Below are 16,823 nucleotides of genomic sequence, written 5' to 3'. Positions count from 1 at the left end.
ACTCATCATCGTGGTCTCGAAGTTCTCCAAAAGTTACAATAGGTCTAACAAACAACCATAACTAAAACAAAAGGTAAATGTTGCGGAAAAAATCAGCAAAAGGGTGCCTGTGCGTACACGACTGCAAAGAATAGCAATATTAAAACATGTTTTGTTTCCTGAAAGCATGCTGAAAAATGATTTGGAGTCCCCAAGTCGCTTTTGTGTTTGTTTTGAATGCATTTTTAGTTCACATACAAACATGAGGGGGGAAAAATGCATTCTGGGAGACTGTGCTATATCTGTTCTGAAAAGTTCTGGATTGTGGTGCAGAGAAACAGAGCCTTTGGCACTATGTGCTTAGTGAATTGGGACACACATGCTTGTGGCGTTGTTGTTGTTGTTGTTTTTTAAAAATATTTGTACACACATATTCTATGAGTCATGCGGTAAACCCCTTGTGTTGGGCTGGGAAGTGGCCATGCACCGATTCCCCCCGCGACTGCGAAACATGACCACCTGCTGGCATTTTGCCCTTAGCCAAAATCCCTACACTGCCGAAGGACTTGTTTATTTTTCCTCTGGTGGAACTGTTTTTACGAAACACGTTTCACAATTACCGTGTGCCCAGGGATAAGGCTAAACGCGAAGACATGGGCAGGCAGGCACAACTCCAGCTAAATATAGCGCAAATGATTAGCTGTGCGGAGAGGGAGCTTGGGCTCGGATAGACTTGGAGGAAGGCAGCTGCTCAATTAGAGGGAGAAACAGCCTCCTCCAAGGTTATGAAACGACAAAAAACTACTCTGTACACATGATTTTTTACTAATATTCAGTAGCCGTTTTTCTCTGTATTTAAAGACACAAGTCAGGATTTTTTTCTACTTAGGTAATTACTGACAATGTTTAAAAGAGGCCATATTATGCCCTTTTAAAAAAAGTTTTGGGGGTCTACTAGAACACTTTTTTCACATTTTTTACATTGTAGCAGACAGTTGAAGGTAGCCATTGACTTCCATAGAATGGAATTTATTCTTTTGTGTTCAGCAGAGGAAATACATACAGGTTTGGAGCAACTTGAGGGTGAGTAAATGACAGAATTAAAATTTTTGGGTGAACTATCCCTTTTACCACCATAGAACGATGCATCGTTGGAGCAACTAACTAGCTAGTTTCCCGAAAATGTAGTAACTTTGTCGCACATCCATTGATCAAACCACATTGGCAAACAAACAATATTTTTAATGACGTCAAACAGGTGGTGGAGTAAAATGTCTACTAATTAATGTGTTCTAGATTTATTGCTGCAAATAATGAATATGGCATCTGAAGACTATTTCACTATTTTTCTTTTTTTCAGTTGTTTTGCTTTATTTTCAGATGTTTAATTCAATCACACGTCAATCTCTTTCGTCACAACCCCAACAACAGCACTTTAATTATTTTTGACAAACTAAAAGATAGACTGGAGTTTGTATGTTTGGAAGGAAAAATAAACAATGTACTGCATGTTGCTTGATTCATTTTTGATCAAGAACAAACATTTCCATGTCATACTAACTAAAAAACGATGCTTCTAACCACAAGTCGAGATATGTAGTTCCAGCCACATAACCTTGCGATGCTGTTTGCGAATGCTTGTTGGAATTATGGTTTCGGGAAACACTGAACCGTTGAACTATGTTGGTAATGATGAAACTTGCGACCATAGTTGGCTTAACAATGTGCAATGCCCTCTGATTGGCCGGCTTGACCAGTGTGTTGTTGTGATTGGTCAACCACTTTGAGCGTGTTAGGGAAATGTTACGCCCCTTATGATTTTCAACACACTATTAACACAACTCAATCAGCTTATTAGGTAATTTCTAAGACTACAACTAACAACTGTTTTAATTATCAATTCACAAGTTCACACTTACAAATAATCAGATAGAATAAAATGGATATTGGCGTGCTGTCCAAAGGGGAAGGCTCAGAGCTCGTAATTTTGTCCCGAACCCAGAGTACTCCCCCCGTATCTCTGATTTGGATTGTTAACCAAGCAAGTGTGAGGAGACAGGGTGGTGAAGGGATGCAGAAAACTGTGGAGGAACATAGGTGAGTCGGCTATGTATATATATAGGCCTCATCTTGTACTGATTGGATAGGCAATTTGAACGTGTTCCTCCTGAACTTTGTTCATAAAACATTTAATCTTGATTTTGTTTCTGATTGAACCTATATTGCCAATGCTATCTTCAATAATGTTCAAATTAAAATATATGTAGGGCTCGTCAAGAAGAACTGTTACTTGTAATTTCTGGCCAATTCATTGAATTAATTGATATTGTAGATCCATTATAAACATTTGTTTTTTTGTGATGTATTTAAGATTGTTGTTGCAAATTCTGCTGAAGATATATAATTTAGCAAGCTAACATAGATGAGGTTTTGACAAAATTGCAAATAAGACTTTGTGATAGTCATGAAATCATAAGTAAGAATGTGACTGTAATGCTGGGTTGAACAAAAGCGGGTCCACATGGAGATTAGGTTTATTAACAAAATTATGTAAAACAAACATGGATAAACTAGTCCATAAATTATGAGTCCATAAAAACAAAACCAAGGCCACATCCACACGAAGCCAGAACTTTCTCTATCAAATCTTTTTTTCCCCTTGTCTCAAGAAATATCTGCGTACACACGAAACCACTGAAACCGACTCAAAACGATGTAGTATACATGCCAGACCAGTATGTGCCGCTGTAATTCTGCCACATAAATACACTAAAAATGGAGAAAAAGAGTTGTGGCTAGAAGGGGTACAGCATTGGTCGAAAGTGAGGCAAAATCTCACAATAAAATAACAATAAATAAATTTGCTATTAACAAGATTGTGTTTTATTAACGCCTACACCTACCCCAACCATAAACCTACCCTTACAATAATGCAAATACAGTAATTAAATTACAAAATATTGATGTGCGCATGCCCAGTGGCCCAGTAGCTGTATCCCTTCTAGTCTTTAACGTGCGGGACGTGGTGCGATGACATCACCTTTTCACAAAATATACAGATTGGCTGTACACACGAAAACGCAATGGGGTCGGTTTCAGATTTATCCACTCTGGGACACGGTTAAAAAAAAAACACTGGTTTTAGGCTCCTAAAACGCCGGATCCGTCTGGACGAAACGCTGATATGATACAACATTTTTACGTATACAGCTAAACGTGTCTCCGTGTGGATGGGGCCCAAGACACGTGGAACACAAACCAGGATTGTTGTTGGTCGTCCTATTTACAATATCGAGCTGAATCTTCCACAGGTTACTAAGAAAAGCTTCTTATACCGGAAGTCTTTTCCCTCCTCTGCTTAAATGCCATTAAAGCCTCTCTTTCATAAAGCAGGCTCTCTTATCTGAACAACTTTATGCCTGTTACAGGGAACCTACATCTACTGGTTATCAACTGCAGCCCATCTGCTGCCTGGAACCAAAATAAATGAGAAAGAATGGACTTTTCAAATGCTGTGCTGTTCATTATGAGTGCTTTTAGCGTGACCTATTTGAAGGAATTGCTGTATAAGTTAGTGAAGAACTTTTAAGCCGAGAAAAAAGTCATGAGTCTTGGCAAGAGCACTACATTTATTGCGGCAGTTTATGAAGAGAATTACTCAGAGTGCAACACAGCAGTGCATATCAAAACAGATTTACCTTTGATAATACTGCTTTGTCAAGCTATTCACACATGATCTGTCCACATTGTCAGATGGGCTTTTTTATGCCATGTTGAGACGACACAATATTTCTGTCTGATATGGGAGTTACGGTGTCAGATCATGTGATTTTGATTTCTTGTTGTGTCGTGGACACAGTCAGACTACACAGGCCTCCCAATTAATCATCCCTAGGCGGAACTAGCGACTGACTTCACAAGGGCATAAACAAACAATGGTTGTACTAGCGCAATGCTAATTCCAGTTCTACCCTAATGCCAATTCGCACACTGCGTGTGCCTGAAGGGCTGCAGCTTTTGTATATTTTGCGTTTGCTGTTTATTAATCATTTGAAACTTGAAACAGCTAAAGTAGTAATGAAAATCATCTTGAACTCTGTCATGGAAACTAGCATAAATAAACCTTCATTAAACAATTTAATAATCAATTAAAAATGAATTTATATTTTCATGATATTATGATGTTGCCACATTGGACCAGCCGTTTGGAAAACGAATGGAAAGATCCAGCTGCGGACGCCATTTTCTGGCGAGACGCGTGAATTCATTCGGCGCACAACTCTCACAGTGCATTATGGGTATTCTCTAGAAACTATCAATTCTTGCGTCTCGATGTCTGTTGTCATTTACAAATCACCACGACACCCGACTTCAAATGGATCATGCCAAATTCGGGCTGATATTGTGTAGTCTGAACCAGGCATTAAAGATCTGAAGGAATAGATATTCTATTCTATTCTATTCTATTCTATTCTATTCTATTCTATTCTATTCTATTCTATTCTATTCTATTCTATTCCATTCCATTCCATTCCATTCCATTCCATTCCATTCCATTCCATTCCATTCCATTCCATTCCATTCCATTCCATTCCATTCCATTCCATTTCTTTTCTTTTCTTTTCTTTTCTTTTCTTTTCTTTTCTTTTCTTTTCTTTTCTTTTCTTTTCTTTTCTTTTCTTTTCTTTTCTTTTCTTTTCTTTTCTTTTCTTTTCTTTTCTTTTCTATTCTATTCAAGAACTGTATTAAAAGTCTTTGCTAGCAGGTTTCCTGAATGGTTATTCATATTCATTCCAGAGTATTCTGGTTTTGAGATTTCACACTGTAAATTAGGAGGTCAGTAACACTGATTGGATGAATCCGCAACGTATTTAAAAAAAAAAACGTGTTCATTTGCAAAACTGTTGCCATGTAAATCCACACTGGCTGTTTTCAGTTTGCCGTTACCACCCTACATTTTCATGTTTCTGTCAGATTCTGAAACTCATCATGTGAAACACATCATCACAACACATCATTTGGAAGCTTCTGCCACTGCACAGCATTCATGAATATTTAATGAGGTAAGCAAGCACTGTTTAGTTCATTAGATTGGTTGTCAGTTGCTAAACAGCTTTCCGTATCATTCTAGCACTGTCATTTATGATCTATATAAGGCTAAAAGTGTTCATAATTTCACATTTACTTTCTTTTTTATTACAATTTATACTATTTTTATCATTATGCTTTGCTGAAACTTTGCAAACCCTCTTCTGAAACAACTTTTCTGCTCATGTCACTCATGTACTTACTGTAGATATATTTTAGCAAACACACAGACAATGTGGCTCTGTTCTGGTATGTACTCTTAAAAAAGGTTCCAAAAGGGACTTTTCACAGTGATACCAAAGAAGAACCATTCTGGCTTCCCCAAAGAAGAACCATTTTGGGTTCCCCAAAGAACCTTTTTGTGTACAGTTCTTAAAATAACATTTTAAAGTGCCCCTATTATGTTTTTTTTTTCTGATATTACCTTTCTTGTAGTGTGTAATATAGCTGTTTGTGAATGTAAACGGTTAAAGTCTGAACTGCCTGAAACGAGTCGAAACCAGTCTTATTTCCTGCGTGAACCTACGTAGGTTTGTAACAAATTTGTTAATAATGCCAGCCTATGGTCTTCATTGGTTGCCTGTGAACAACATCTACTTTGAACCGCCCTCTAACACTGTAGTTTTAGCTGAGGCCTGGAAGAGTTTGGTTGTGTTATCGATATGTCAAGAAGACACTGTTTTCTGTGCTGCCAAAGCAAATCCACTTTACATACACTTCCAAAGAATGAGGATTCAGGCTGGAATTAATATGGTAAAACCGACTTCATTGTTATCAGATATGGTAATGGGCGTTTTCGTTTTGGTAGACCAATGACAACAGATTGACCAATCAGAACAGGTTCTGGGAAAGGATGGGTTTAGAGAGAACAAATCCTTTTTACCAGACACTGTGAAAAAAGAGGGGATGCTGCTATGTGCAGTTTTTCTCAAAAGTTTTTACACTCCTTGCAGAATCTGTGAAAATGTAAATAATTTTAACAAAATAAGAGGGATTTATTTTATTAGTTATTTTTTATTTAGTACTGTCCTGAATAAGATATTTTACATGAAAGATTTGTTCATATAGTCAACAAGACAAAAAGCTGAATTTATAAAAATGACCTCCACAGTTTTATGTACCCTTGATTCTTAAAGGATTAGTTTACTTTTAAATAAACTTTTGCTGATAATTTACTCACCCCCATGTCATCCAAGATGTCCATGTCTTTCTTTCTACAGTCGAAAATAAATTAAGGTTTTGGATGAAAACATTCCAGGATTTTTCTCCATATAATGGACTTCAATGGGCTCCAAACGGTTCAAGGTCCAAATGACAGTTTCAGTACAGCTTCAAAGGGCTTTAAACGATACCAAACGATACCAGACGATGAATAAGGGTCTTATCTAGTGAAACAATCAGTTTCTGCGAGAAACCGAGCAGTATTTATGCTATTATTTTACCTCTTATTAGACGAACGTGATCTTCTCTGAGCTCCGCCATAACTTCCGCTAAGTGAGGTCAAAATACGAGCGTGGTCATAGAGGTATACATAGATGCCTCATTAGCACCTGCACAGATCAGTGGAATGAGGCATCTACTATCGATATATCTATGACCATCTATCTATTTTGACCTCACTTAGCGGAAGTTATGGCGGAGCTCAGAGATGATCCTGTTCGTCTGATAAGAGGTAACATTTTTAAAACCTTAAAAACCTTAATTTATTTTCGACTGCAGAAAGAAAGACATGGACATCTTGGATGACATGGGGGTGAGTAAATTATCAGCAAAAGTTTATTTAAAAGTGAACTAATCCTTTAATACTGTCATTACCTGGATGATCCATGGCTGTTTTTTGTTTTTTGTTTTTTTTGTGATGGTTGTGTCCCTTGTTTGTCCTGAGCAGTTTATTATGAGACAATTAACGTTTTTTCTGACTCTGGATGTATGTATGTATTGTAGGACACATCCAAAACTAAATTAGAAACCTTTAAAATAGCATAATAGTGGCACTTTAATAATCTAAATAACCTTTTTCCACTATAAAGAACCTGCAGTGGAAAGGTTCTTCATGGAACCATATGCCAATAAAGAAGCCTTATTTTAAAAAGTGTAATGCCCATTTTCCCCATTCAGTCAATTCCTGATTGATTAATCAAATCCCGTCCAACTTTTTTTTATATAGTTGAATATCCTTAATATCCCATTTTATCCACCCCAAGTACCCCCTTGTATGCTGAAAAGCATCAATCTTTTCAATAGCAATCGGCAAATCAAATTTTTCATGTACAATATGTCCGTGTTATGTATAGCTGTGCTTGTGATTGCTTTTAAACACAGTGCACTGACATCGGGACACGCATGCGAACGCACACATCCAGAAACACTCTCTGAGATGACACAAGCAGAAGCACGTTCACACACCTTCATCCTCACCCACTGTGTGGTATTGACCCGGCCTCTAATGGACTAGTTTGGAGGGAGGACCATGTCTCCACGGAACACTTAGAGAAAAACCGAACTCCACGCACAAGTCACAGCAGAGCAGCTCAGCCGAGGCCTGAAGTGTGGGTGGGCACGATAAAGCCGGAATATCTAAGTCAAGCTGGGATCATTATCCCAGCTTAATGCACTCTCTGTTTGGCTTGGTGTGCTCCCACTTTTATTTCCTTCGAGAGGCTTGAGTGCCGTGTTTACTCGCCAATTACTGCTGCTCCCTATCGTTAGAGGATGGATCCTCTCAATTATATATTTTCTCTCATTTCATAAAGAGTGAAATGTAAATGGCGTGTGCCTGGATGCATATTGTGTGCCGAGTTAAGCGCAGTCTCTTCGAATCAAAGCAGTTTGGCATCTGAAATCACAAACTGAGCCCACGTTCAGTCGTACGGCAACCCCCACTGAGAGTGTTCGTGCGATTTCCAGACTATGCCAGTTGGGCGTGAGCACATGTTCCAGCATGTTAGATTTAGCATTGTCGAGTGGGTTGAACGCAGCTTAGAGACCCTGTGAAATGTAAATCGGAATTTAGTCTGTGTCTGTTCGATTTGAGGACATTTATAAGCTCTGTAATTTGATAAAAATAACTTTAAGCAGATAGAAACATTTCAAATGAACAGTCTTACTCATATTGGAAAACATCTAACCCATCCATCCATCCATCCATCCATCTATCTATCATCGCCTGTTAATATGGTCATCAAAATAAATGTGCGATTCTTACACACGAAACTTGGTCTATGATGAAAGAAATCCTGAAATGTGTTGGGCAAATTGTGGTAAAAACTGCACAGTGGGCACGCAGACTAAGATGCCAGGGCTTTTGTGAAAGAAAATTTCACTTCAAAGCTAAAGAGTGGAACTAACAGGAAATAATGACCATTGTCTTCAAAAACCCAATCTGAGGCAGCCCTTATAAGTGCTGCGGTGGGTAATGGAACGATCAGACGGTGCCTTGACACCTCACTAGAATATTGGACACATCTCTTTGCTTCTCTGTTTTTTTTAACCTCACGCTGGGGCTCAACAGAGCGGGCAGATAACACAGAGTCACTGAGGACAGGCCAAAAGTGAGTCAGAGTCTTGACAAAGACACGCCTGTTCCCCACAGGCAGCTGGGCTCATTCTGATGATGCACTGAGGAGAGAACGGCCATGTACATAGACACTAATCTGCGCCCTGTGTCATACTCGATAGAGGGAGGGGGAGCTCTGTGATCTAAAGCCGGTATGATGAGAGGATATTGCATTGTTAAGCAGGGCTTCTGCCCTGTTCGCTTCGGAGTCAGCACATATTCCTCTTGCAGGAGACATATACGTCTTTTGCATGTATAAGATCAATGATGGCACATATTTTAGACTATGCAATATGACTGTGTATTTCCCCAATGTTCGAAACAGAATAGGTTGTTTCATCAATATATGAAGAGTTCCGATGCAAAAGCCTCTAAAAGCCACTTCGGTCAAAAATGCTCTCTGCATGTAGTATACGTTCATAAAATACTTTCACTTCAAATCCACTAAATCCCAGCCTCAGCCTATTCAGAAGTGCCGATACTTAGGTAGAAACCTACATAGAAGCCTGACAGAAAAATGTCAGACGGACTTAGAGGCTTTTGCATCTAAAGTCTTCATGTACAACATGTGTGTGTGTATACATGTTTTTATATCCTGGTGGGAACTTCAACCTGAATGCACACAGACTCATGGGGAGTGTGTCACCGTGGGGACCTAAATTGAGGTCCCCATGAGGAAACAAGTTTATAAATCAGAATTAGATTTTTTTTTTAATTGTGAAAATGCATACATTTTTGTGTGATGGGTAGGTTTAGGGGTAGGGCATATAATATACAGTTTGTACAGTTAAAAAAACATTATGGAATGTCCCAATAAAACATGATCAGCCAACCCAATGTGTGTGTGTGTGTGTGTGTGTGTGTGTGTGTGTGTGTGTGTGTGTGTGTTCATGTTTTTCTATCCCAGTGGAGACTTCAACCTGAATGTGCACTGACTCATGGGAACTTGTGTCACCATGGGGACCTAAATTGAGGTCCCCATGAGGAAACAAGCTTATAAATCATACATAATTATTATTTTTTTTAATTTAAAATGTGTGATTTAGGGCTAGGGTTAGTGTGTAGGCTTGGGGGTAGGGTTAGTGTAAGGGGATGTAATTTGCAGTTTGTACAATATAAAAATCATTACATCTATGGAGAGTCCCCTCAAAGATATTGAACCAGACGTGTGTGTGTGTGTGTGTGTGTGTGTGTGTGTGTGTGTGTGTGTGTGTGTGTGTGTGTGTGTGTGTGTGTGTGTGTGTGTGTGTGTGTGTGTGTGTGTGTGTGTGTGCGTGTGTGTGTTTAAACTAGTGATGCACCGAAATGAAAATTCTGTGCCGAAACCGAAAAAGTAGGATGCACTTGGCCGAAAACCAAAACTGAAAATGACTTCTTTTAAAAACGTATACTAATATATATATATATATATATATATATATATATATATATATATATATATATATATATATATATATATATATATATATATATATATATATATATATATATATATATATATATACAGAATATATATACATTACTTGAATTTAATGGATCTGAAATGAAAAAATCACGTACCAATAGAATAATCAAACTTTTATTAAGTTACATAGCAAAACCTAAAATATTTTTAACAATAAATATAAATAATAATACCAAATAATATTATTCTTCAAGTTTTATGTTCCATCAAATAAATTAGTTTTTTAACAGTTGTGCAAAAAAGATCCACAATTATCTGAATAACTGCACACAAAATCACAGAATGGTTCTCGTTAAGAACATGAGATGCTGCACTGAATAGTCTCTCACTGTCTGTCACTGTTCTCCGGGAAAAATGGCATATGGGGGGTAAAATATGTGTTTTTTTTTGGCAGGGTTGCCTGCTAAAATTCGCATTCCAGGTTCTAAAGATCACATAATTGGGGTCGCTTCAACCCGCAGACATGGAAAAACATCCCGTGGGAAAACCGCGGACTTGGCAACACTGCTTGGGGCAGATAAATACCTGCGTGCAAAACGCGCAAGCAATGGAAAGTGGCCTTCGTTCGCGCGCCAGTAGTCAAGGGGATTGTTGCTTCTGGCTATGGGTAGTTCAGCTGGATACGTCTCTATTTGTTCTCATACCGCTGACATGCTTAATCTTTGATAGGCAGACGCGTCGCGTGATAACAGCTCGACCGTGAGTGAAACCTAAGCGCTTGCGCATGGATGGGAGGGGAGGATGACATTCATTTTCGGTTTACGTTTTCGGCTGGTTTTTTTATTTCGGCCCGAAACCGATAATGCCATTTTCGGCCAAACATTTTTGGCGGCCAAAATTTCGGTGCACCCCTAGTTTAAACATATACATTTATTGGCATCCTGTCCACCACAACAAACTCTCATAAGACCTTGAGATGAAAGTTTAGAACATGTAGAAAGATATAAAGCATTTGCTGTAGCCGTTCAAGCATGCTTTCAGAAACCCTCCACCCTCCCTAGCTCCACCTGTATAGATCAGCTAAGGGTTACGCATGTATTGTACAGCAGCAGCATGTCGTGTATGTATTGGCTGTAGCAAGTCCCGTTCTTACTCCGCAGAGACATAAATAACCAACAGCAACAACAGCAGCAGTCTAGCAGATCTATTCCGCCATGACCAAACATATTGTCATATCCACAACCATGCCAAACACATGAGAGTTGTCATGACAGAAACGTTTTTGATTAAATATTACAAGAACAAATGAATAAAAACAGTGTATAAACAATTTAAAATGAATGCTGAGATATTCCCTAAACAAATAAAAATAGTCCATTTTGATTTCATGGTGACTTTAATATGATACACACTTCATCCAACAAACAAACAAAAAATGCCATTATTTTCATGACAAACAATCACAATTATTGCATAATTCAGTTAAATTTGAGTCATCAGATTAATGAGAATAATCATGAAAATAGTCACAATGCAAAACATCTTAATGGTCCTAAAATATGACTCATGACTCAAATTTGTGAGATTTACTTAACAAACACAAGCTCATAGTGGAAATTTTACATAACTCCTACAGTCAGTTCATCCTGAAAGAAGTAATTAAAATGGTGCAATCGACAGAGAGAGAGAGAGAAAAAAGTGCTGGTTTAGGCAGCATTTGTTTGTGCAGTGGCATGAATTTAGAGAATAAAACAGACAAAAACTGTAATTGTGCCAACTGTCCAGTGGGACAGAGCAAACCACCAGCAATGCAAAGAGGCAGACAACTGTAAAAGAAACACTTGAAATAATAACAAGGATTTGTTTCCAAAGAAAATGGAGCTAAATATATTGCGCATGGCAGCTATTATCAAGAGTGATGGTAGGAACGTTCAAACAGCGTGACACTTCTGGGTCGTTATTAATGTCCTCGCTCTTGCCGCATTATATTTTCTTTTCGTTCCATTTGTTTTCTGAGTTGGAAAAAAAGGGGGTGCAAATCTGCTGTCTTGCTCTTGTTTTTGTCCTGGATATGCATTGGCCGTCTTGTCCCAAGAGGCGAAAAATCCAGACAGACATGCTTTGTGTCTAGTATAAATGTCCCTCCTCCCTTTCTCCTTTCACAGGTGGATGGAGCTCCAAAATCGGCAATGCTGTCAGTCGTGGCTCTGAGCGGCAGATACTCTCATGTTCCTGGGCCAATGCCTCGAGTCTCTGCTCTCTGCCAGCCTGTCCACATGTAGCAGCCCGAGTCTACAGCTATACTCAGAGCTAACGCTGCCAGTGGAGCCTTCATGAGCATCTCCAGCCATTCTACGCTTCTCAGATAGAGGTACACTTCAAATCACACTTCAGTGAGGTGCACTGTAAACCCGAATACGTTGGCAAAACTCAAAAGATTTGAGGTCATTTAAAGTTTAACCAAGCAGACTTGGCAGATTTGTATTTTGTACTCATACATTTTGATTGCTCTCAACTTGAAATATTTGACCAAGCTAATTCATACATTTAACCTAAACATATCATGTAATCTCAAAATTTTAGTAGTGGAAACTTGATTCAATACACACCACCTTGCTAATAGGTTACACAATGCTTTGGTAGCATAGCATAGCACTTGCTAAATGAAGACAGCAATATAATACATTTAACATATATCTGTTCTCAAACTAAGCTCATACTCCACTCGTCTTGATGGTAACCCTACAAAACATTATAACAGAAACTCTTCTAAAAAACTAGCATAACAAAACATGAAACAATACTAAGAGCCTTATTTTAGCGATCGGAGCACATGATCTGAAGCACATGGTGCAGGTGCACTAAGGGCGTGTCCGAATCCACTTTTGCTCATTTAACGACGGAAAAAAATGGTCAGCACGCCAGGCGCATGGCCCAAAAGGGTTGTAGGGGAGAGCGGAGCACAACCTAACGCTTTTTGACTGTACTCAGTTAGTGTAAATCCACTTGGGGTTCAGAGTATTTATTTTTACTCACATTAATTCCCCACATGTGTGGTTTTGTTTCATTAATACAGTGTATACTTGTTTCTTGATTTACCCCTGAAAAAAATGGAAGTGAAATGTGACAACATGCCCCATAGGTGGGGTACATTGTAACATGTGGTGGGGCACATTGTAACATAACCAAATTACAGCTTAACATGTTACCTGATATAATAAGACAAACTAAAATATTTTGTCAATAAAATGCAATTATTAACATTTTAAAATAAAATAAAAGGCCCAACTTTATATTAGGTGGCCTTAAGTACTATGTACTTACATCAAAAAAGAAGTACAATGTACTTACTGTGTTCATATTGTATTGCAAAACAGCTTTGCTGATATTGAGGTGGGATACGGGTAGGGTTAGGGACAGGTGTGGTGGTATGGGTAAGTTTAAGAGTAGGGTTATGTGTAAGGGAAGTGTCAACTGTGTAATTACAAATGTAATTACAGAAATTAATTACAGACGTAATTACATGCAGGTATTTTTTAAAATGTAAGTACAATGTAAAAGCATGTATGTACACAATAAGTGCATTGCATCAAATGGTTAATTAAAATGTTAGTACATAGTAGTTAAGGCCACCTAATATAAAGTGGGTCCAACAGCATAGTTAAAAACTTAATGATAATGAATAATTTCTGATCACTGACTCTCAGTCATTATTTACCCTTTTCTCATGGTTTCTCAAAAGAATTCATAAAAGTATATAATAGCAACTGTTAAATAACAGATATTAGATTAAAATAATATCAGATTTGTCTTGTTTTAAATAAACACAAAAACAGAGATAAAAAATAAGCTTAAGTAAGAAATTTACTTTTGCTATGGTTAAATAAATGTTCAGTAATATCTTCCAAAGATTTTTTTAATTTTGGTGCAATAAACCAATCAAAGTCTTACCCATTCCCTTAAAAAAAAAGCCATTGCGCTTGCACCATGGCGGATTCGCTATTACAAGGCGGAATTTACGAGCGGAAAGACTAAACGCTTTTCCAAAGAGATGTTTGTGTGCTGCTGCGCATCCCTGTGTGTGTGTGTGTGTGTGTGTAGTGAGTGTACGGGCGTTGTGTACCCGCCTATAGGCGCATATTACTAACGCACCCTTTAAATAACACAAAAAATACTGACTTTAGACCAGGTTTTTGTTGGTCAATGGCGTAGTCGTTTTCAGTTGCCTCAAAATAGCAATGCGCCTGAACACACCTCGTTTTTAGACCAGCACGCCCATGGGCCAACAAATGGGCGCGAGTGCATTTTTCACTAAATTTTACACTAAACATTACACTAAATTTTCAACTAAACATCGAAATAAATCTAATTAATAAACTAAATTAACCATATAAACTAAATTACTGATCTAATTATTGATCTAAAGCCCGCACTGTCACTGTATGATAATTGAAATGAACTGATGACATCAGCGTTTTCTCCAGAATGGCTATACAGCTGAATAAAATTATGCTGCATTATTTTCCTGTTTAACACTGTAAAGCTGCTTTGAAACAATCTACATTGTTAAAAGTGCTATATAAATAAAGTTGACTTGACTTGACTTAAACAGCGTGGCGCTGGATGTGAAAATGATTACTGCTTTGTGCTGAAACTAGCAAAAACACTTGCATCTCAGCTGGTGTCGCATAGTGCCGGGTGTATGATAGGGCCCTTTATCTACCACTTAACATTAATCTTGCATTGTACAACACTTAATTTTAGCATTCACTCTTCCTTTTGAGTGTCATGGCAAAGCATGCTGGGAAATAAAAATCCCAGCCCAGTTTCAATAAAATTTAAGTTTGTCTAAATTAAAAGAAACAAGTTCATAAAACTCAAAATAATGAAACAATTCAGATTACTTAAAATGTGTCAGTTTTGTGAACTGAAAAGAAAAAGAAAGTTCTAAAACCTCATTAATTCTGTATATTGAAAAATGAGCATAAGGGAAGACCTTCTATAAATAACTATCTAAATTTCAGAAGACTTCAAATATAGCGCACAAGTCATATGAACTGCTTTAAAGATACCTATTGTGCTTGACGGTCTGTGTTCACTATTCATAAAAGAGCAGCGAGAACATTGTGCCAAACATTTTCTATTGTGTTCAAAGGAATAAATAGTCATGCAAGTTGGTGAGTAAATGATGACAGAATTGTGGGTACGTTCCTTGAACACTCTGTAAATGCTAACGCAAAATAATTAATTGGTTTGAGTAGAGCCAACACAAATTAAACAAATTGCAATCAAAATGTGAATTAGATTTCAGAGCTGCGATGGAGATTATCAGTGTGAATAATTTACATCTCAGTCTTTTCCTCAAACAAAGCTATTGAATGGTGTCCAAAAGACATCAAATATAGGGATGAATTGTAGAATTGTAGTGATAACTTTTATGGTGCCTTAGTCGTTGTACGGAAAAGAGCAGCGTCAACATTCTTCTAAATGTTTATTTTTGTGATCTGTGGAAGAAAGAAAGTCATTTGGGTTTGGAATTACTTTATTTTCATTTTTGGGTGAACTGTCCCTTTAACATCGTCCTAGATATGAAATGTACCTAAAATGAAAAAGCAGTAGAGATGTTGATGTTGGCAGCTGTCATGCCATAACTTGATGAGACTCTGAGAGAGGAATCTTTATGAACATTCTTTGAGACAAAGCAAAAAATTATTATTTTGACTCAAATGTTGTTTATATGAACAGCAAAAACTTTGGGTCAGTAATTTAAGAAATTTATAATTTTATTCAGCATTAATGCAAATGTATAATTAAATCAAAAGTTCCATACTTTATAATATTTTTATTTATCAAAGAACCCTGAAAAAAACCCCACTGTTTTCAACATTGATAATAATTTTTCTTGAGCAGCAAAATGGCGTATTAGAATGATTTCTGAAGGATCATGTGACACTGATGACTGGAGTAATGATGCTGAAAATTCACAGGAATAAATTACATTTTAAATATTAAAATAGAAAACATTTATTATTAGAGTTTAGAAAATAACATATATGGTTTGGAATCAGATTCTTGTTTTCAGACATATTTTCAGCCTGGGGTTTCAGCTCGGATTTAAAGTAGTTTTTTAAAAGCGCGATGCCATACATAGACTTCATACATCACAAAATGCAGCAGCCATTATTATGTAAACCATGTACTGTACCAGATATTGACTACACTGTCTGAACAAACCAATCTGATTTCATTACTTGCAAAATGACAACGCCAGTCAGTCCGAAAGATTAGAAAACAAATCAGAACTGGATGTACCTGAATGTTTTTCTCATCATGTATTACTTCATATCCAAAAATGACAGATCTGTGATTCAAAATACATCAATGTCAAGCACTGCTTTCTTTTGTCTAATCATCTGGATATGACGTGTTTACATAATCAAGTTGTAAGACACACCAAGCTCTTCACACATGATTCAATTTAGATGTTATGCGGTGTATAATGTTGTTTTTGAGTGGCAGCATAATGGACAAAAAGACAAAGATACACTGTTAGAGTTTACTTTTTCATTAAAATAGGAATCTGTAAGCTAATAAAAAAATATTCTCCTCGGCTCATGGGGCATATGCTTATACTTAATGGTTTCCATCTTTTACATTTGCATGTTATAGAACAGGCATGTATTATATTCAACTCAAACTGCTAGCTAATTTGTATATTTTATATCCTCCCACAGCTTTATTTTGCCACAGTCATTAGTCATAACTCATACTTGGTGGCATAGAGATTAATATTTT

At 37.3% G+C, this 16,823-nt stretch overlaps 1 protein-coding gene across 1 annotated transcript in view; it reads left to right on the top strand.

The window, feature by feature from the left end:
• Positions 1 to 16,823, top strand: part of LOC307130086 (leucine-rich repeat and fibronectin type III domain-containing protein 1-like protein) — a gene marked incomplete at its 3' end in the record, with an annotated part of 99,602 nt that overhangs the window by 52,077 nt on the left and 30,702 nt on the right. The window contains exon 2 of the mRNA XM_079822961.1: positions 12,194 to 12,399. The remainder of the gene's footprint in view (positions 1 to 12,193; positions 12,400 to 16,823) is intronic.

This window comes from Gobio gobio (assembly GCF_949357685.1).
Source record: "Gobio gobio genome assembly, chromosome: 8".
NCBI classification, from domain to species: Eukaryota; Metazoa; Chordata; class Actinopteri; order Cypriniformes; family Gobionidae; genus Gobio; species Gobio gobio.
This window is presented reverse-complemented; position numbering and strand designations above follow the sequence as displayed.